The 21,975-nt window shown below is 38.1% G+C and overlaps 1 protein-coding gene across 8 annotated transcripts in view; it reads right to left on the bottom strand.

The window, feature by feature from the left end:
- The window catches only part of cadm2b (cell adhesion molecule 2b), a 257,226-nt gene that overhangs the window by 221,269 nt on the left and 13,982 nt on the right, over nt 1-21,975 (bottom strand). The gene's annotated exons all lie outside the window — the stretch shown is intronic.

The raw sequence follows: 21,975 nt of genomic DNA, 5'->3' as shown, positions 1-21,975 counted from the left end.
AAAGAATCCGACACTGTTTGTACTTGTATGAATGTTTGAAGCACTGCTTCTCATTTACCACGGAGGCCTTGGCTTTAGATTGATAAATATTGAGGTTGACATTTCATTCTTCCTGGTGATGCAGGTACAGTGTGCCTGCTGTCTATGAGCTTATATTCAGCATGAAGGTGATGCAATGTAGCTAATACACTGGCTGTATTGGACATTCTGGCCAATATATTCAAATAAATCTGTTTTCGACAGTGCTCTCAGCTTCTTAAGCGTAAACGAGCATTGAGGTCTCCACCTATCATAAGAAAAATATTGATCATGATGTCTTGCATAAACCAACTGGTAAAAAGCTCACAAAAAAAGAAAACTTTTACTCGGTGTAAAAACCTTCGCCTTCCAAAAGGTCTATGGAATTATAGCGGCAGATCTGGCGTAACAAAACAGTCCTGTAGCAGTTAGCATGCAAATCCGATGACACGTACCTCCTGAACACAGGAACGCATACATTCCAAAGACGATTTCACAGCTTTTGGGATGTTACGGAAATGCCTAAACCGGTTATACTGTGGCTGAACCTCCAGAAGTTTTTTGGTCAATGCTGTGACAAAATGTTTCCCCTCGAAGGTAATAATTTATAAAGAATACATTAAAAATTAAATTCATGCTGGATGGATGGATGGATGGATGGATGGATGGATGGATGGATGGATGGATGGATGGATGGATGGATGGATGGATGGATGGATGGATGGATGGATGGATGGATGGATGGATGGATGGATGGATGGATGGATGGATGGATGGATGGATGGATGGATGGATGGATGGATGGATGGATGGATGGATGGATGGATGGATGGATGGATGGATGGATGGATGGATGGATGGATGGATGGTCCATATATTTAAAACAGTTTTGAAAATTATGTTGTATTCAAGATGTAAGAATATTATGTTATTGCTTTTCACTTGATGGTTACACCACATGAATCGTTCATTTAAAACAATTGTTGCAATGGTATTCAAGTTTTTCAAAAAAAAAAAAAAATCAAACCAACGACTCATTTCTGTACGAGTCTGTACGATTCTGTCATTTCTCAAAAAAAAAAAAAAAAAAAAGAATGATTCCGATTCAATATAATGAGTCACTAAACTAGTACTTAAAAGTTATTGACCCTTTTACATAATAGCTAACATTACCAAGGTTATACAAGTCTCACAAAAACCACCCCCTGACCATTGATTAGAAACAATTGAGCAATCGATCCATCAAAAGGAGATATTTCCCCTTAGCCATTAAAAAATGTATGACTGATCAAAGGCGGCTAACAGATGCTTTAGGGGGATTTCTCTTTAGGAGCCCTCCTTCCATCTGTTCTCCGCTGGCATTGCCATCATGATCCTGCTTACAGGCTCCTCACTAAAGCACTCCATAGGAACCATTTTGCCCAGAGCAATGGGGAATGGAAAACAAGTGGCCAAGAAAAGCTTTTAATTTTCCCTTCATTAATGGCTTGATGACTTTATTCTGCATGGAGAATTAGTGCATCTAACTAATCAGTGTCGATACCAATACATTTTCTAATTCATTTCCCACAACTCAAGAAGAAAAGGTTATAAAAAAAGATATGGTGCATAATGATTCCCTGAGGGATGCGGATAACACCCTACCAGACTCTCAAAAATCTTTTTTTAATCATCTTTGCCTGCAGAGATTATTATTTATTATGCAAGTTTATAACCATGAGCTATATGGAAGCGCTTTAATGTCTCTTAAGAGTGAGACTACAGGACAATGCACTGCAGAAATCATCTGAAGAGAGCGCAGATATCTAATCCTTAAAATTATTTGTGAAATAAACCGACCTTTGTTTATAACAGGGACAGTTCACCCAAAAAATATTCATTCACCCTTGTGGCTTTCCAAACCCATATGACTTCCTTTCATCTGTGGATCACAAAAGTAATGAAAGTGAAAAGAAGCTGTCAAGATCCAAAATGACAAATAAGCACAATAAAAGTATCATCAAATTTGTCCATATGATTCATGCACTGTATTTGAAGTGCAAACGATAGCTTTGTGTGAGAAATGGGCTCAAATTTAAGTCATAATTCACAAAATCTTGACGTCTATATCAGGTCTCGTTAGAGGCTTTGTGTCGAATCATTTCCATTGATCCAGTTCAGACTGAGATCTGAATTTGTTTACAGATCAGATACAGTTCTTGAGTTCAACTCACTGACTCAATGATTCAGTTTACAGCAGAAATGTTCAGTATGTTTCTCAAAGTGATCAGAAGACTTGGAATATAGCGTATACATTGTATTTTGGAGCTTGAAAGTCCCAGTCCCAATTTCCTTTCATTATATTGAAAAGAGCAGCCAAGATTTTCTTGACATCTTTTTAATTTATGTAACGCTGAATATTAATAATATTCATTATTTGTCAAGGTCAATAAGTCTTAAATTATCATATAATTCGACATTTTCATAACAAGGAAAGGGTAGTTCAGGTCTGGATTGACCAGTGGTTTTGACCCTATGCCTGTTATATGGATTATGATTATGGATTACCCTCAAAAAAGCTGCGTTTGGATCTCCAAACCAAATCTCGGAGAAGTTACGTCACAAAATTAGATGTGTACAGTATGTACACATGTATTCAAGAAAACAATCTTATTGCTTCTCACTTAATGGTAATACCACATGAATCATTCATTCTTAAAATGGCACTGAAGTTTTTCAAAAACATACAGGTGTGAAAATGTACAAAACCAACATTAGGTGCAATGACTCGATTTTTATCATTTATGATATTTAAAAAAAAATACCTTGAAAAATATCTTACAAATGTTTAAAAAATAATGATACTTTTATGAATGATACTTATTTTGAGGCTTGAAAGTCCCCGTCCCCATTTACTTTTCTTATATGTAAAAGAGCAGCCAAGATTATTATCTTTTGTGCTCCGCAGGAGAAAGAAAGAAAGTCATCCAGGTTTGGAACAACATGTGAGTGAGGAAATAACTCCCTGAAATGGGTTTTCTTGAGAAGGAATAACAAAAGCAACAAAAAAGAAAGTGAGTACACAGAAGATTGGGGCTCTACAGAGGGAACCTCAGGCATTCAGACCTGAGCGTCGACGTGAGGCTTGGCCAAGAGTTTGCTCAGACTCTGCGGAAATGCAGCAAAGCCATCCATGCAGATTATGGGAGCTCTGCAGCCTGGCACATCTTTTTGTTGCTACCATCCTGTCTTGAAGGGAGAGAGAGGAGGGGAGGTAGCAGAAGAGGCTTTTCTCTGCGGCAAATTCTCCAAGCCCTCTCATTCCCTGCTCCTTGAGGCCTGTCTTATACAACAGAGTTTTGTTTGCGCACATCTGCTCTGAGCAGATAAAAATTACATCAAAATATCACAAGAGACCATCTTGAGAATTGCTCAGATGTGTACATTCCAAACGAAAGACTGTTGCTTCAAGGCTAAAAGTAAGGTAAGAGAAAAGAAGACACTCACTGGTGTGTTCACCAGAACTATGCCCATCAACGCAGTTAGAAACGATCGTTCAAATACCTGTGGGCTAAAACAAGGAGAGCTGAATATGCTGGAAACCCTTTCAAGCATGATGAAATCAGACCGAAGCTTCCAGGAGTCAGGGTTTTATCAGTCCGCCAGGAAACAAAATTGTGTTCATAAGGTATCAGGTTGATATTACGAACGCTTGTGGGGATGAAATAATCACTGGTTTCGGCAAAGTTTGCTAGGTCTGTGGCTTCAAAACATTAACATATTCAGTTTGAGGCACTTACCAAGTCAACTAGAAACTGACTTGTTTTCTGTCAGCAGAAATGTTTGCACGCATTTTTTGCTCCTTTTGGTGCTCGTTTTCTTTATGATGTTGTTGTACAAAATCCTTTTCTCCTACAGAATCCCATCTCACCTTCATCAATGCCTGGTCACAAAGGTAGCACATTCTAGCGATATCTTATTATAGCTAATTAAAAGAGCTTACATTAATCAGTTAACACTATGCTATGATGGCAAGGTGCATATTCAGCGCCGCCGCTCCCACCACGCGCATCACGCGCTGTGCGTAGGGCACCAAGTGCTGAGGGGGCACCAAAAATAGCCTAATGAAAAACCAATCATCAAACTTCTTGTTATAATCAGATTCAGCGCGTTCTTCCTCTTCATTCCGCAGCGGCGCCGAGCAGAGACAGAGAGCACGTCAGAAACACAGGACAGGGTGTGTGTGTGTGTGTGTGTGTTCATGTGTGTGTTCATCTGAGCCTCATTGGTCTGTCACTGCTCGTCAATGTCAGAATATTTGAGATGACCAATCAAACCAAAGTACCGCCAAAGTAAGCTTTATGTTCACAGACGCTGAGCGCGAATTTTAACAGTGCAACTCGACGCTTCAGTGTACGGTCAAGTGCGAGATAAGATGTAAGTAGCTAAACTTAACTTTATTTGACAGTTTTTTTTAGGTCATAAATGTTAAACGAATGACAAAAAATAATTAGGCAAACTAATATAGTTTTGTCTAATTTCGCCATTTTGAACTGAAAATAGGCCTATGTAACATGTAGCCTAGTGTAATAGTTTAGGCTACTGTCATTGTGAGGGGACAAGAAACATGAACAAAGCCGTTTTCATCATGTTAGGCACAGGATTTATAATGAATGTGTACATATTGAGAATAAAATACAAATTGTAACCTTTAGTAAATTAAAAAAGCTCAGCTTTAGGAGGGGAAGAGACAGGGCAAGATAAAAACAAAGAGAAAAAGAGTGTGATGCTGATGAGGAGAGAAAAATAATCAGCTGCCCACTGACATGGTTTTAAAGCTGTTGTTATCGAATTTTTTTTTTTTTTTTTGCCTTCACAACATCTTAAAATGCACATCTGTAGTTCAGAAAAATCCAAAATTTCCCCCGAACACCCCTAACTAACCTGCCTCAAATTCGGGATCCCAGTGATTATAAAACCATGCCATTGCATGGTAATGACACTAGTTAATAGTAAGCATTAGACCCTAATCTAAAGTGTTACTTTTTAGCTTTTTAATTTTTTTTATAAATCATACCCTCATTGGGGGCTTAGCCCCCCTAAATGAAAATCCTAAATGAAAATGTTTTTTTTTAGGGGGGGGGGGGGCATCATAAAGGAATTATGCTTAGGGCACCAAAATGGCTAGCAGCGGCACTGTGCATATTAGTTCCTTAAATTATATATACAGTATATAGGACCTAAAGTGCACGTATAGTAGTACCTGACGTGCAATATCAATCGTAATGATTACAAATTCTCCTAAACCTTCTATTACACTGAACTAATGAACTTTGACAGTTATTTAAAGACACGTCATTATACTCTATGAATTTAGCAGCAGAGTTACACGAACATGTATATAATATTTAATTTGTAAGATTTAATTGAACTTGAAGGATTGTTTTAGCAGTTTGACATTGATGAGCGGAAATATGGGAATGGTAAACTGGGTGTAATTATTAGAGCAGGCTTTGACAGGAGTTGTAAATGGCATGCTGGGTAATGATATACCACTTGCAAGTGGAACTTATTTTCAACCTAATGTCTATAGATGGCTTCTATGGAACAATTACCCCAGTCAAGAAAATGAGTATTTCACTGCAGTTTCCAGCTGAAATGAACACTAGTGGCAGTAAAACACCAACAACTTGTTTTCCTTTTCACACAAATTGTGATTGCAGAGGCAGATTATAGATTAAAAAAATACTTATTTTCGCACGGTTCCTTTCACGATTATGACCTCAAACCATTTTTAGCATAGTGCATGATTTGTAAACTAATACATTTTGACATTTGCAACACATAACCAGCTCCATATGTGTGGCTTTTCTGATCTTGCTCAGTAATTCACCGGCTACAACATTTCACACTTGTGATGTGAAGCGCTTGAGTCCTGTGAAACATAAAAAGAGCCTAAAGACTTGCAGAAGAAAACAAAAATGGCATGGCTCCTTTGGCAAATGCAGTTTTATCTCATGTTTGCTTTTGTTAACACTATCAGTAGTGGTTTTAGTGGTGGTACATTATTTTCAAGCACAATAAAGCATAGCCCTGCTCACTATAGCAGTCTTGGGAAAAGTTACTTTTAAAAGTAATGCGTTACAATATTGCAAAAAAGTAACTTTACTTAGTTTTTCTGTGTTACGTTACTCTTAGCATTGCGTTTTCTCACCTGGGCTGGGCTTGCTTGTTTGGTTTTCAATAACAACAAAAAAAGTTATATTTTTGGCAAATGTAAAGGCCCTTTCACACCAAAAGTGAATGAATAAGCCTCAGACTGAAGGAAATGCAAATCCGCGCGTGTACATTAGAGGGCGCAGCTCAAACAAACTTTCAGCTGTGCTGCCATTCTGGATCGCAGAAGAATAGGATGCAGGAGAAGAAAGTTCTGCACTCTTACTTGACATTGGTAAATAAAGTGAGATTAAATACATAAAGTATATTTGTGGTTTTTAACATTTAATTATTGCAGATTTGCTTAATATTTATTAATACTTAATATATATTACGAGTTTGCATTTAACTGTTTATATTTATTTTCATGAATACTGAATCTGTTTTTGTGCAAGTGAGATGAGTAAATGCTCACATTTAGTCTAGAACTACAATAATCATCATGTTTATATAGTGAACATTCCCTCTTACTCCCCATTTCTTAATCTGATTACGTAACTAGCGTTGCTTGTAATGCGTCACCCCGAACACTGCTCACCAGACACTTCCTCTCCGAACTGCCATGATACGTACAACAACCAATGTAATAATACGGTGCCAGATTCACATTTATCTGTTTCGGAAAACTAAAAGTGCTTTTAGCACCACTCACTGGACATGTCACTTTGAAAGTCTCATCCACAAATAAAGCTTTTTCCAATGAACCTGAGTTTGATATTAGCTTTAAACGCTTCATTTATTTAGTCAAAATTCTAGTATATGATTGCAATTTTACTTCTGTAATGTATTCCGAGCTCAATGAGAAATAATCTACAAAGGGACATAAACCATCAGCAACTATTGGTCCAGTTGACTTTCAAAGTATGGATAAAACAGTTCCCCAAAATCTCTTCTTTTCTGTTGAACATACCGTCAAAAACAAAGAAAGCCATACGGTTTTCATTTTCAGGTGAACCGTCAAGGTTTAGGGAGGACAAGGAAATGCAAATTCTGATAGAAAATATACAGTTCTGCTTCATGTCCATTGATGTTTTTTTGTCTCAACAATATCTTCAATCCTTTTTCTCTTTTCTTACTGCCAGTGTGTGTGTTGTGTGTCTCTTTGTTGACACTTCCCTGAACTGTTCCAGTGAAAGGTGGAATCCTAAGCCTTTAAACCAATGCCTTCACAGAAATTCGACAGAAGCGGCACAGAAAAGTCTGTGGCAATCCAGCCATGAGATTCTAATTTCCCCTCCGTCTCCTCCTGTCTTCCCGCGCTCAACCCAACTTTCTCACAGGCGCAGAGACGAGCCTTTCTCCTGAGATAGATACTAATTACCAAACACTGTCCATCCCATCAAGACAGCCAGACAGAGACGGCATTGTATTTGGTTCAGCTAGTCTTCATTCCAGCGGTGAACTTTGACCGCACAGCTAACAGACGCATCATAGGAGATACTGAGCGGCTATAATGTTCTAGACTTTTCTATCCTCTGAGCCCTGCTCCTCTTCCGTTTCCATGGTTTCAGCTCATTCTCACTATAGATAAGTCACTCCACATATTCTTAATTAAGGTCAAGAATATATTTTCATTGCTTGCTGTTTTCAGGGCTAAAACCAGCCATCATTACAAAAAACACACTGACACAACTGGAGCGCATGTGCGCAGAACATCTGTCTCTGTGCCGTGTGCATGTGTGTGAAAGCCATATTTAGTAAAAAAACTGGGGCTGTCAGTTGATTCGAAGATTTAACTGACTAAACATCATTGTTTTGGGGGTTTTTGAGGCGTTCACTTCATTTTTAAGACAATGAATAATATTGTTAATTGTTAGGTTCAAAATTTGTGGCTGGAATGCATGTAGACAACAGAAGATTAGCTCTTTAGTCTCACTTGCTACACCCATAGAGCAAATAATAATAATAATAAAAATCAGACACTATAAGAAAATGGCCAAAAGTATAGTGCCACTGTAAATTATATATTGAAATAAATTAACTTAAAGTTAGACTTATAGTTACTTATATGCTTTTTTTAAATGTAATTTTAAACCTAACAAAATATACATTTTACAAAATAAATTTAGCATATATCCAAAATAAGATTTTAAGAATAGAATTTTTATCTTGCCCCATGAAGTACCTTTTGTAAAATATTTCGCCATTAGTTTGAATATTTAAATACATTTCCTTAATACATTTCCATGCCTTTTACAATACATTCTGAATATATTTGCAGTAATTCGAAAGTAAAACAATTTCCCCCACACTTTATGGATGTAATCTTACATTTGCAGATATATGCATTAACATTTCTATGAATTCACTCATGGGTGATATTTCAATTGTTGCTTAAATGGTAATTCAATTTCACCATACAAAGAATGCAAATTACTTTTAGTAAATGTCCCGTCTGAGTTAGATTTATAAATAAATTAATGTTTATGTAAATGAAAGTAATGTCTTTCTCCATTCACTGATAATGGGGTGCTGCTCCGTAAGGGACTTGTGGTGTGTGGACACGGAAGCTTGCGCTTGCGATAAGTTTTTTTTTTTTTAATAATAAATCACACTTAACAGAATAAGGTTGGGTATCTCAAACTACCCCACAATGCAAAACACATCACAAAGCATTTGTCACAATTCAATATGTTGTGATGTATCTCAATTTTGGTATATTTGGATAATGTTAATATCCCCCTTGTTCGCTTGAGTTTTGACCAGCATTACATTTCATGTAGCTTCCTTTAAAGGGATAATTCACCCCAAAAATGACAATTCTTTAATAATTTACTAAACATCATATCATTCCCAAACCTAATTTAAAAGCCTAAACTAAATCTGTTCATAAAGTTATTATATCTTCACATAACCACTCTATTAATCATATGGATCCATTTACGATGCCTTTATAAACATATTGGATGTTTTAAATATTGTTTCATCATTGTTTCACGTTTCATTAAAAATAACTTAATTTGTGTTTCGACTAACAAAAGTCGTTCAGGTTTGGAATGACATGAGGGTGAGCAAATGATAACAGACGGTTCATTTTTGGATGAACTAACCCTTTAAATAAACTTACTGGGAAGTGATAATAATGAACAAATCAGTAAGTAATAAATACATGGCCAATATTGTGAGAAAATATACACTACTGTTCAACAGTTTGGGGTCATGTCAAGTTTTTGACGGACATGATAAGGTGCATAAGGGGTGAACTATATGTGATTTTTGCGTTATTATAAAATGAGCTGGAGACGTTCGAAATGCTTTTTACGTAGTCCATTATACTTATTTTCTGGAATGAAGTTTATTTCGTGGCTTAAATAAATGACATGTCCACCTTTTTACTCGGAGGTGGAAACGGGCTGCTTTAAATTAGGGACGGAGAGACGAACAGTGAAAAAAAAAAACCACCACATCATTATCTAGGAGAACCAGCAGTTGAGATAGTTCAGGTAATTTAGCAGAAAAACTCGATGGCCTAATACTTACACAGTGGCTGCATGAGATTAAATCTGTAATCATTTCCGTGTTGGCCAGCGCATAGATGGAGAGTCATTAGCCAGCAGGTGCACAGAGTGTTTGTACCATTATCTGACATTACTGTGCCGCATCTCAGCCCTGAATATAACATTCAACAAGCACAGGAAAGGTTCAAGCAAGAGGACCAGAGACCTGACAGCCGAGAGGGGCTAAACCGTTGGTTTCTACACTCGCTCACTCTCTCTGACACTCACACATGCACAGACATGCATTTAATGCGAAGTCACAATAATTATGCGCGACAGCTGAGCTGCTGCTCTCTGCAAGTGGCTGTTCTGTCATGACCATATTTCATTTCAGTTTATCTCGGGCTTGGCAGAGTTTCCACTTACTCTGCTGAAATGTGTCTTGTGTGCGTGCGTGCTTGTATCCTTAAACGTAATGTTTACTGATACATAGAAATGAGTCGAAACATATATTTCGTCTGACAAAACTCACAGCTTGTAGCAAAGTGGAAATTTGCAGATTTCTCACAGAGGCTCAATGGGTCAAGATGGCATATTAGTTTTAATTTTGGGCTGATTGGTTTTAAATTCAATGCTTTCTCACGACCAATTCGTACGAGTGAGGTTGTACGAGATTGTCTAGTTTCATCCATTTCACCCTTTGGACAATAATTATTATACTTAGGAGGTTAATTTTGCGAGCATGCAATGTGAAGTTTTTTTTTTAAAACAACGCCTTTATGAAGCTTCTGCGAAACATGCAATTGGCTAGTATCCGTGCATAATTATAGGATAAAAGTTACATCACCATTAAAAGGTACACTATGTAAATTTTTGCCGTTCTAGCGATTAAAAAACAAAACCGCATGGATTTTGCGGAAGAACATTGTTCTGGTTGTGCTTTGGTTCTGCGTGACTGCGCGGATGAATATGGTTCTTTCTCATAACTAAAAAAAAGAGAGATTATCCTACTGCTCCTTAAACATTCACTAGGCTTAAGAGATATAACCAGTTTAGATGGAAAGGATCTCAAGTTGACTAGCTGAAGACGTTACTGTAGCTTTACCCATTAATAGACACAGTACAGTAGGCTACTTCCAAAAAACAAATTCCAGCACAGCGCTACAACAACCATAATGAGATGACCCTACACAATAGATAATTATTTACAATCAAATCTGTTAGACAGCTACATATGACAATTAATCGGTTCAATAAAATACCTTACTCACCTGTTGAGTAATAAAAACACCATCTCTGCATCGCTTTTACAACATTTCAAATCCTTCCATTCTCATTCCCGAAAAGCCAAGTCAATGTTGATTCTTGTTTTATTACGAGGTCTGTCGCAAGAAGTACTCTTATTTTAATTTCTTGACTAACATACTAAAGAACATGTCAAATATTTGATTTTTAATTTTAACTGTAGGTTGCTATTCAATATTACATTTAAAGGTAATGTATTAAATTACAACTTCATCGCTACACTTAAATTTACAAATATATAAATACATTACATACCAGTTTTGAAATAAATTATATTAAAGTATAGCTATATTGTGTTTCCAAAAATATACGATATGGCCCTGTCCCAATACCCACACTATGCCCTAAGGTCTTCCTCGAAGCGGACACTTGTTGAAAGTGCACATAGCGGAGTAAGTGCGCAAGGGCCCGAAGCTGTGAAGAGCAGAATTGGGACAGTTTTGAACACGTCACAATCTACGTCACGTCTGTTGTGATCAGGAGAGCAAACACCGTTCATTTTGCTAATGTGTGTGCTGCTTATAATAGCTGTAACATGACACAATCCTTTGAATAAATTTTTTTTATATATATTTTTACTCTTAGCTACCAACCTTTCTGTTAATGTTATTAATATTAAAACAGTTTTTGGCTAAGATAAATTGTGATGAGATAAATTGTGATTGAGGTTTACCTGAGCTTATACTGCCTTACCGTATTCACAGCGATTCGAAATGCAATTTTAATTATGTTATTATGGAAATTGATATATGAAATTTTCCCATCCCATACATTAAAAAATACATGACGTGTTGGTGATAAATTATATATAGGCTATATATTAAAATAGTCTTACATAGGCTATAAGAAATAAAATGACACAACCCTGTCTCTTTTTGTTAAATTTCAGTTTTATTGATCAATAATAGCCATTATTAAAGTATAAGTAGCCTAAAAAGTATAAGAAGCTATATAAGTCAAGAAATAAAGCAAGTTAAAAGATTCAGTCAAACATAAGTCAACAGGCTAACGTTACAGTTAAATAGCCTAAATATATAAAGTTATGAAACTTCACTTTGCCCTCAGCCAAAACGATTTGCCAGGGAACAAATCATAGATTAATGAGACCAAACATCGCCCGTTAGATATACACAAGCGAAGCCGATTTATAGCTCATGTTTAACCACTAGACACAGAGCCCGGGGTAAGGCTGTTCCAGGTGGGGTACATGAGCGCTGAGCCCGGTGATCACCTGGAACTCCGAAAACGTCAGATCAAATTTTTAAATAGGCGCTATCTTTATAACTAAACCACAGATTTTAGCTTTAAACAACTATATTCTCGACTGAAAAACTTTTAAAACTACATTTCGTGACACAATAACACTAATATTTTTAAATTTCGCAGCCTTGAAAAACACTTCAACACACCGGCTTCCTTTATCTTCGGAGTATCCACTCTCGAACAGCACCATAGCAACCGTTCTCCCCCATTGGTTAGCTGTTCGAAACGTCAAAACATTACAAGGATTCTGGGTAATATCCCATAGCAAAGTGAGGTCTGATGCGCACTTGCGAAAGGGGTGCATTAAGTGCCCTTATGATCACCCCTGGAGAACACTATTAGAGGATCGGGACACCCTACGGTCTTGCACCCCTTATGCTACGTTCACACCGGACGCGAATAGCGCGTCAGGCGCGAGTGATTTCAATGTTAAGTCAATGCAAAGACGCGTTACGCGCGTAAAAAATTCCTGCGGCGCGAATGTGGTTGAGAGCGCGGCGCGGTAGACGCGAATACGCCTCATTCGCGCGTCAAGTTCACGCGAATGGCACGAATTGAGCGTCTGGCGCGTTACGCGCGAATGGTGCATTTTGTGCATTCACGCGTTTGACGCGAATTCGCGTCTGCCGCCCGAGTTGAAAAATTTGAACTTCTGCGTCAATTCACGCCGCGTTAACCAATCAGGAGCCTAGCTGCTTGCTGCTGTCACTGGGTGAAGTATCTGGATGCTTCAATAAATTATTTTGTAATTTGACGGTGGTTCTAATGTAGTTCTAATGCACAACAAAGCAAATATTTTATCACATAAAACTTGATTTCAATATAGGCCTATGAGACATATTCATTTTGTATTGAATGCTATTTATTCCATATCTAGATTAGGCCTATATGAAATATTATTATAATGTAAATACAACCAACATTCGTGTCTGGAGAGTGTTGTGTGAGAGAGAAAAAAAATCACAGGACAGATTAATCACTTTTGGAGGCTGGCTCCATTTATCATCAAAACAAAAATAAATGACAGATTAGGTGGATGAGGGCGAGGGTGATCCTCGCTCCGATGCGGGACAACAGGTCATCAAGCTGGGCGCGGGACAGGCGGAAGTACCGCTGACAGCGGCCGTCATCCAGGCGCAGCTCCTGGAGCGAGCAAATGGTGAAACTCGCCACACTGGGTTCGCCTTTGAAGGGTCTGGTGGACACAAATACGGCGACGATGACCCCTACGCCGCCGTTCTGCTCTCGTATTCAGAATATATGCTATTCAGAGCAAATACAGAGCGGTGACTCTCTCGATGAATGCTCGATCAACATAAAAAAAGATGGCCGCCAACGGGTTTCGATTCAGACGTGCGTAAATTTCGCTTCAAAGTTTTGCTCTTGACGCGCGAATGGATTCAAAGTGGTCAAGCGTATAACTAGACGCGGTAGGCGCGAATTTGATGCGCTATTCGTGTCCGGTGTGAACGTAGAATTAGCGAGAACGCGCATTGAGGGGCACTAGGGCGCAAGTGCGGATATTGGGACAGGGCCTATGATTGATCTGCACTTCGGATTCTGACAGGATATAGTAGACCATCCGGGTCTCTTTGGAACACTCATTTCAACAAACTACGATTTGGGACGTACTAATTCTATTTTCGAATACTATTTAGGATGGATAGTAGGGCTGGGCGGTATGACGTTATATATCGTTTCCGCGGTAGAAAATGTCAACCGTAACAGATTTTTTTATTCCGTGTATACCGCGACATGCAAATAAGTGGGCGTGGTTAACACACGCGCAGCGTGCGTGAGACTGATGCCGCGTTCCAGGCAACCTGTAACCTGTGTTTTTCCAACTCGTAACTGGGAGTTATGAGTTGGGAGTTACGAGTTGGCATTTCACATACCGTGAAATGCAATTTTGGTCATACCGCCCACCCCTAACGGATAGTATGGAGGGATTATTGGGTCAGATTGAAAACTAAAAGTCTAAAACTAAAAGTCTTAAACGAAAACCAAAAGTCTAAGTCGAAAATGAATTTGGTATTTAGGATTGGGCATTTTTTATATAGGATTGGGCATTTCGTATTTAGGATTGGGCATTTGGTCATTTAGCCATTTAGGATTTAGGAATGGACATTTAGGGATTTAGGATTGGGCATTTAATCATTTAGCTATTTAGGATTGAGGATTGAGGAGTATATGCAAATAAGGAGGCGTGGCCCAAATACTGGAGGCTGGGTTTGAAATGGCTGGTGCAGATGCACCTTATGGACAACAGAGGGAGCTCCAGTGCTAAGGAGCACACTGTAATGAAACCAAACAGAGCGAGTGAGCAGGTCTGGAGCGAGGACTGTACTTTATAATGTGATAACTTCAACTTAATGACAGCATTGTATAGGGGTACTGGAACAGTACATGTATTCCTTTATAAGTCAGGCGTTTAAGTCAACGAAAACATAGCTTTTGGAAAACTCTCCAAAGTGGATAAATTTGAAAACGCCGTTATAAAATTAAATAAAACTCTAAATAGCGATACATTTTGCTCTATTCGCGTTTGGTGTGAACGCAGCATAATAAACAGGCTGCGATATCAAGATTGCAATGTTGGAGTGTGTATATTTGTGTACTGTACACTCGCAATAAAATACAACATTGTGCTTTTGTCACACTCTAAAATCTTGTCAAACTGTAACCTACAACTGTCACCCAACCAAAATCTCTCTCTCTCTCTCTCTCTCTCTCTCTCTCTCTCTCTCTCTCTCTCTCTCTCTCTCTCTCTCTCTCTCTCTCTCTCTCTCTCTCTCTCTCTCTCTCTCTCTCTCTCTCTCTCTCTCTCTCTCTCTCTCTCTCTCTCTCTCTCTCTCTCTCTCTCTCTCTCTCTCTCTCTCTCTCTCTCTCTCTCTCTCTCGCACACGCGCACACACTCCAGCATTGCAATCTTGATATCGCAGCCTGTTTATTATGCTGCGTTCACACCGAACGTGAATAGAGCGAAATGTATCGCTATTTGTTACGTCTGGAAAAATCGTCGTGACCGCGTCGCTTCTATTATGAGCGTTGCTTGCTGCGCACCTACATTTGATATAACGAACTTGAGCGCGCAAAAGACGCGATATGTTAATGGCCCCTTACAGTATCTTCAGAACATATATTTATAAATGTGTTCTTCAACCCACATTCTGTCTGATTAATTATACTAAGACAGTCTAAAGCTTTACATCAAGGCCACAGATAATAAGTTGGAAAAATACTGTATAATTAAACACCTACTGTTAATGCAGTGATGTTACAGAGAATATGTCAGAGTTTTGTATAAACATGTTCCTTAAAGATGACTAAAGACCATATTAAACAAACGTGTGATATAAAGGCGATGAGTGGGAGAAATGAAAGTTTGAAGCAACACCAAGTAGAAACTTCATTAGAAACTTCTGGTTATATATCAGTCTCAGAGCTTTTGCTGTTCATGATTTTAACTGGAGGCTAATATCTGCCCATCTTTAAATAAACTGCTATTTTTAGGACTATCTGCCCATCTGTCACTGAAAGTGCTGCAGGCGTCTTCTTACCAAGTACTTTTCATTTGGTTGTCACCCTCAAAACTTTCTCATACACACCTCTTTCCCTGATTTTCAGATCCCCCCTACTTAAACTTAAACATTGTCATAGTTACATTGAATATGTTTCTTTCTGATGTGGTGTGAAATGTCCAGTGAGTGGCACTAAACGCGTATTCAATTTGATCATAAATAGATGAACGTGAATCTGGCAATGTTTTATTACGTTGGTTGTTGTATGTAGCACAGTAGTTCGGAAATGAAATGTCCGGTGAAAGGCGATGAAAGGGTGTATTGCCTTTGAAAATAATGTACTAAACCCAACCAATAGTGTGTGAAATAGCAAACATAAGATTAAAAACACATTTGATGAAGCAACCATGCCATTTCAGCTTGCTTCTGCAAGTCTGAGCTCTTTTATTGCAATCGTGTTTCACGGGACATGTAACCAAACACTTGACATCGCAAGTGCAATACCAACACAAGTTTAATACATCTGAAAAGGAAAACATATGGAGCTGATTATGTGTTGTAAACGTCAAAATGTATTAGGCCATGTCCACACTAATACGTTTTCGTTTGAAAACGTATATTTTTGTTTTCGTTTGAAAACGTATATTTTTCTCTCCGGTTTGGCCTTCCGTCCACACTGAGACGGCGTTTTAAGTCAACGAAAACATAGCTTTTGGAAAACTCTTTCCAAAGTGGATAAATTTGAAAACGCCGTTTTCAAACGGACGCATCAGTGATGGTGAGATATTTTGCTAAATAAAATTATCCTGTTAGAAGAATTGCGCCGTAACTTTATAATTTATTTTTCCATCTGTATCATCTCAGTGAGCTTTTATGAGGTTTCACGCATGCGCAGTAAGGTGAATTTAGAAGTTTCTCATCTACACTGAAACGTCGGAAAACGCCTGAAAACGCTAGTGTGGACGGAGAACGTTTTTAAACGAAAACGCCGTTTTCAAATGTATCCGGATTAATGTGGACGTAGCCTTAGGCATAAAAAAAAAATTGTTTGGTTCCGGTTTCCGACCGACCCTGTCAATTTATGTGCGACCCAAATTTATTTTATGAGCTTGGGGAAGAAATAATAAAAATTAAATAAAAACACAAATACAAAACTTTGAGGCGAACTATAATTTACGTTTTTGTACAGCACCGTATTTTTATAGCACGCGATGCAAGATGCTTGTCCTCCAGCAAAACAAACGAGGCAGCTACATGGTCGTTCACACATCGTTCGTCAAACTGAACAATAATACATATACAAGTCTTTTTTTTTTTTTGTCATTTAGGACACTTTTATTCATATACGCATTACGCACACATACAAATGCATGCATTCATAGGCACGCACACACCACATGATGCGTTAAAGAGTAACCTCCATCCGCCTCCCGAGTTTCATTAAAAATCATCCCAAATTCCAATACCCTCTTCTGCTGTCTACCACTTCTTTCGCCATGTATTTGTTCGTTTCTTTTATTATTTTATGCAATCCAAAACACTCTAACCTGCCGCGCTTCGTATCTCCAGAGCCCGTCTAACTTGTCCGCTTGTCCGGGACAAATGGATTTTAGAAGGACATGTAAAAGAGAATTTTACTTGCCCGAACGGACAAGTAGCCTGATTAGAACATCAATAACAAACAAAAAAATAACTAGGGAATCACTAAACCGAGAGAATGATTCTGATTTTATTACATTTATTGTAAGTTGCGATCGATTGTGGATAATAAATGTATTAGCCTGCATGCTGACGGTGAGGTTGCGCTGTTGACGCTCGCGCAGCCTCTCGAGGAGAAATCTACACACATGAGCGCAGCACACACACACACACACACACACACACACAAACACACACACACACACACACTCAGTTAACAACCCAGCAAACATTGGTCCGACGGCAACGTCGTGTCCCTGGCCAAAAATAGTTGCGGCCAGGACGTCATAAATCGGTAAAAAATGTAACACAGAACATTTCCTAAAAATGCATTCAGATACATTTGTACATGTCTACAGTTGCATGTATAATTGTTATTTTAACTTTTAGCTCGTGTAGTTATGTTAAGTGTATCGGGTGAGAGGACGTCACCTGGCGACGTCTTTTACACGTGCATTTATAGTCCATCATGACCCTCTATGAAATCCTTGTTAAATATGCAAAAGCTGCGCTTAATCCTCGCATGGTTAATACTGCAATAATTAATGTAGTTGCCCATGAAGTTTTTAAGAGGTTGTGAAGAAGACGTCCACTGGCGTCCTTTACACGTCTAGTCAGGCTGTGAATATACGTCCACTGGCGTCTTTTGCACGTCTAGTCTAGCAAGACAGAAAAAAATGATCAGGATTTATAATTCTTTATAAAATACACGATTTATATACAAATGAATATATATTTACTTTATCTTGTTTTTATAAATTATAATCACAAAATGCACAGTAAAGTGATTGCAAAGCCACTGCATTTTAGTCATTATTTTAACCTGTTGTACCTGATGTATTCGTTGTTATTTTTTTATGGAATGTATATACATGTAAAACAGAAATATACCCGGTCACCATTTATGTCTGAGTTGGATGTAATTACCCAAACCCTCTGCCCAAACCATAAACTGTGCTGCCAAGATGTAACAAAAGATCTCGCGATATTACAAAATCCTGCGATGGGATTATCTCGCGAGATGTTAACGCGTTCTCCCCATAGATTCTGGAACTTTGAACAAACACGAGGAGAGGACGGAGTTGTGTCGATATTCTTAAAAATCTACTGTTGGGTAAGTACATTTTGTATTAGATTAACGTGCTTGAGTTTTACTTGTGTGACATGAATGAACCGAAAGAAATTATGCCCACATTGTCAACTGAAATTGACTGAGTTTGGCTAAAATTAGCCAGTAGGCAAAAAGTAACTTTGAACGTATACAACAACGGTAACGTTATACCAAGTATATTGTTTAATGATACAGTCATTACTGTAACTTATTAATGTAGCCTTTTTAGAGTTTCTTTCAGAAAGTAAATTATCTGAAATGGAATGAAATGTTTAGCTGGATTTTAACATGTATGTTTTCAGTAACTGCTTTAAAAATAAAAGCAGAACATATTTTATACAATAAAATAAAATGTAATGCATGTTGATTACCTTTTTCTAATGTGTCATTCATGATTCATTCATCTTGTTCCATGTTTTTTTTTTTTTTAGCTGTAGACCATAAAAATATTTTGAAAATAAGTGCATATCATTTACCTCAAATTTTAATTTAATAATTTTATTTATTTAAATATATATATATATTCTCTTCCCTTAGATGCTGTGAAGAGGTGGAGCCCAAATGCTACAGACTCTGAAATTGATGCAGCAATGGCAGAACACCTGAAACACGCTCCAGGAACAGCTGGTGGATACAAAAACTGAGCCAAACAATGTGTTTTTAAACGGATAGTTTCCCCAAAAATGAAAATTGTCATCATTTACTCAACTTCATGTTTCAAACCTGTATACCTTTCTTCATTGAATTTTCATTTTTGGGTGAACTATCCCTTTATATAATAATTCAGTATTTTGTAATTGGTATTTTAGTTTGGTTAACAAATGTTAAACATTGAAAAAATATTAAGATACATTTTGGCTGTTCAAGATCAATAAAATGTGCTAAATCAGAACATGCTTCTTTTCTTATGTCCACAAATAATGTGTTCTTGTTTGTGATGTACACGTGATTAAAACGTTTTATTGACGGTCAGGTCTGACTAGACCAATTTTGGACCTTTTTAGAACCTTTGTCAAGATGTGTAAACTTCAAGACTTGATTGCCTTTCACGATGTTACACAATATGTGTGTGATTATTTTAAATGCAGGCTTATATACACTTAAATTATGCAGCAACACATTTAAACACACAAATGACGACGCATTTAGACGTCCAGGGACGCGCTGAAGAGACGTGGAATTCACGGCCAGAAGAGACGTGGAATTCACGGCCAGATGACGTCAAAGACGTCGGTTCAACTTTCATTTTGGAACTATTTTTCAACCATGACGGGACGTGTCGGACGGACGTCTTTTCAACGGTCATTACACGTCCAAATGTTTGCTGGGAACATACTGCCTCTAAAAAATCTAAATGTGGAGTTTCTATATTTTAAGCAGCCTCAATTATTTTTCCTGAATACCATATCACGATTGAAAATGTGACATTGATTTCCTACAACAGTTCAATAAACAGTTAAAATTAAGTCACTTACATTTTAGATGCAATGAATATTGGCTGTTTTTGTTCTGTTTCAGCAGCGAAAATAGTTCCAAACAAAAATCACAGCAGAACCACGGCACATCACAGGAACACTCGACCTGTTTTCATTACTGAATGATTCAGCATTTTGACCGAATCGGTTGAGTCAAAGATTCAATGACCCATTCATTAACATCCGTCTCATTCTTGAATGAATCAACCGTTTAAACGAATCATTTGAATTAATGAATCAATGACTCACTCATACGGCCGCCTGCCGCCACCTATTGGCAGTTTATTGTTATGTTTATAAGTAGCCTAGTATACTTCTTTCCAATGTTTCTTATTTGTACATTTAAATCAATTTCATAACATTATTTTATGCAATTGTAATTTTTCAGTGTAAATTATTTAATTTGATCAGCCCTACCTAGGGTAACAGTATGCTTCATCTTTCATTTTAAATTCCTAAATTTGATCAATAAATTCAATTATTTAGAATAAGACCACACTATAGGGCATTTAATACGATTGGGGGAGGGGATGCCCTTCAAAGGTGCAGATATTACAATATGCCAATTTAAATATCAAAGCTGATTGAACACTGATGAGAATATTGCTTCAGAATAAATAAATAAAATAAAATAAAATAAAATCTGGACAAGCAACTTTTTTGATGTGAATGACAGATTTACTTGTTCGGAGGGCAAGCACATGAAAAGGCTTAAGGTCGAGCCCTGAATAATTTCCTACCTATCCCTTGCTGCCACTAAAAAAAAAAAAAAAAAAAAAATTCCCTACCGACCCATGACCTCAACTGACAACAAACCGGAACCAAACTTTTTTTTTTTTTATGCCTTAGGCCCTGTTTACACGAGAACGATTCCGGGTGAAAACGTAAAAATATTTTATCGGATGTGCTTTTCGTTTACACGGCAACGGCGTTTTGGGGGCTTAAAAACTCAAAAAAGTGAAACCACCCTCCAAAGTGGAAATCTTAAAAACGCTCCACCGTCGCGTTTCCGTCTAAACGGGTAAAAACGCAAATCTGCTCATGGCGGCTCTCGTCGCGTACGCATTTACGTCACAGGCATGCGCCAGTACAGGAAAATAACAACCAACATGTCGGATTATTTCCATACGTCGGACCCATAGACAGTAAAAGAAATGGACAGAGCGATCTCATTGGAACTCAGTTGAGACAGTTGAAGCCCACTTTTAGCGATTTTTGAGAACTTCCGTTCCTGACGCGCAGACTCAGACCGACTCAAACTAAGCTTGATGACGTGAGCAACCTGTCTGACAGACGTTAATCTTCTAGTAGCTGTGCGTGAAAACTGCCAACGTTAATCTTGCAGAGACGGGGAACTTGAGCAAAGAGTTCTTTGGCGTGAGTGAGCAGGAGTGAGAATTCCGTTGCTTTTATGGACTCATTATCTATGGGCTTCTCCCTTGACGGGACGTCCCCCCGATTGCCTGCGAGCTTCTCCTGCTGTCTGTACGGTAACTTCTGTACAGCGCGACAGAGAGTCGAGTGGTTATGACGCAATCGTTAGCCTATTTTTACTAAATCTGTTTCTACGGGGCCATAGTGTAACATAGAAGGTAATGGAGCCCTTTATACATTGTCGTGTTTCTTTAGAAATAAATAATGGACAAATGGAGTCTTTAAACGCCTCAGATGTAAAGTTATTCGCTGTCAAAGTGACGCAAAAATGAATGGGAGTCAATGGAAATGCTAACGCAAGTGAAGTTCTGCTACAACATGGCGGCACCCGTCCGGCTTCAACTTCCGGTCGATGGATTACCCCCTTGGTCGGACCTTCAAGTTGCCCTAGCAGCTCTGATAAACGTCCAAGAGTCTTTTCAATTTCGCGCTACTAGGGAGAGAAGTAGAAGGAAGGTTGTACGCAGGCGCACGGACTTGTTGTTGTTGTGTGGCAGTGCTTCACATTGCCACCTAGC

This window comes from Rhinichthys klamathensis, unplaced genomic scaffold (assembly GCF_029890125.1).
Source record: "Rhinichthys klamathensis goyatoka isolate OS25496 unplaced genomic scaffold, OSU_Roscu_1.1 h1tg000192l_1, whole genome shotgun sequence".
Lineage (NCBI taxonomy): Eukaryota > Metazoa > Chordata > Actinopteri > Cypriniformes > Leuciscidae > Rhinichthys > Rhinichthys klamathensis.
This window is presented reverse-complemented; position numbering and strand designations above follow the sequence as displayed.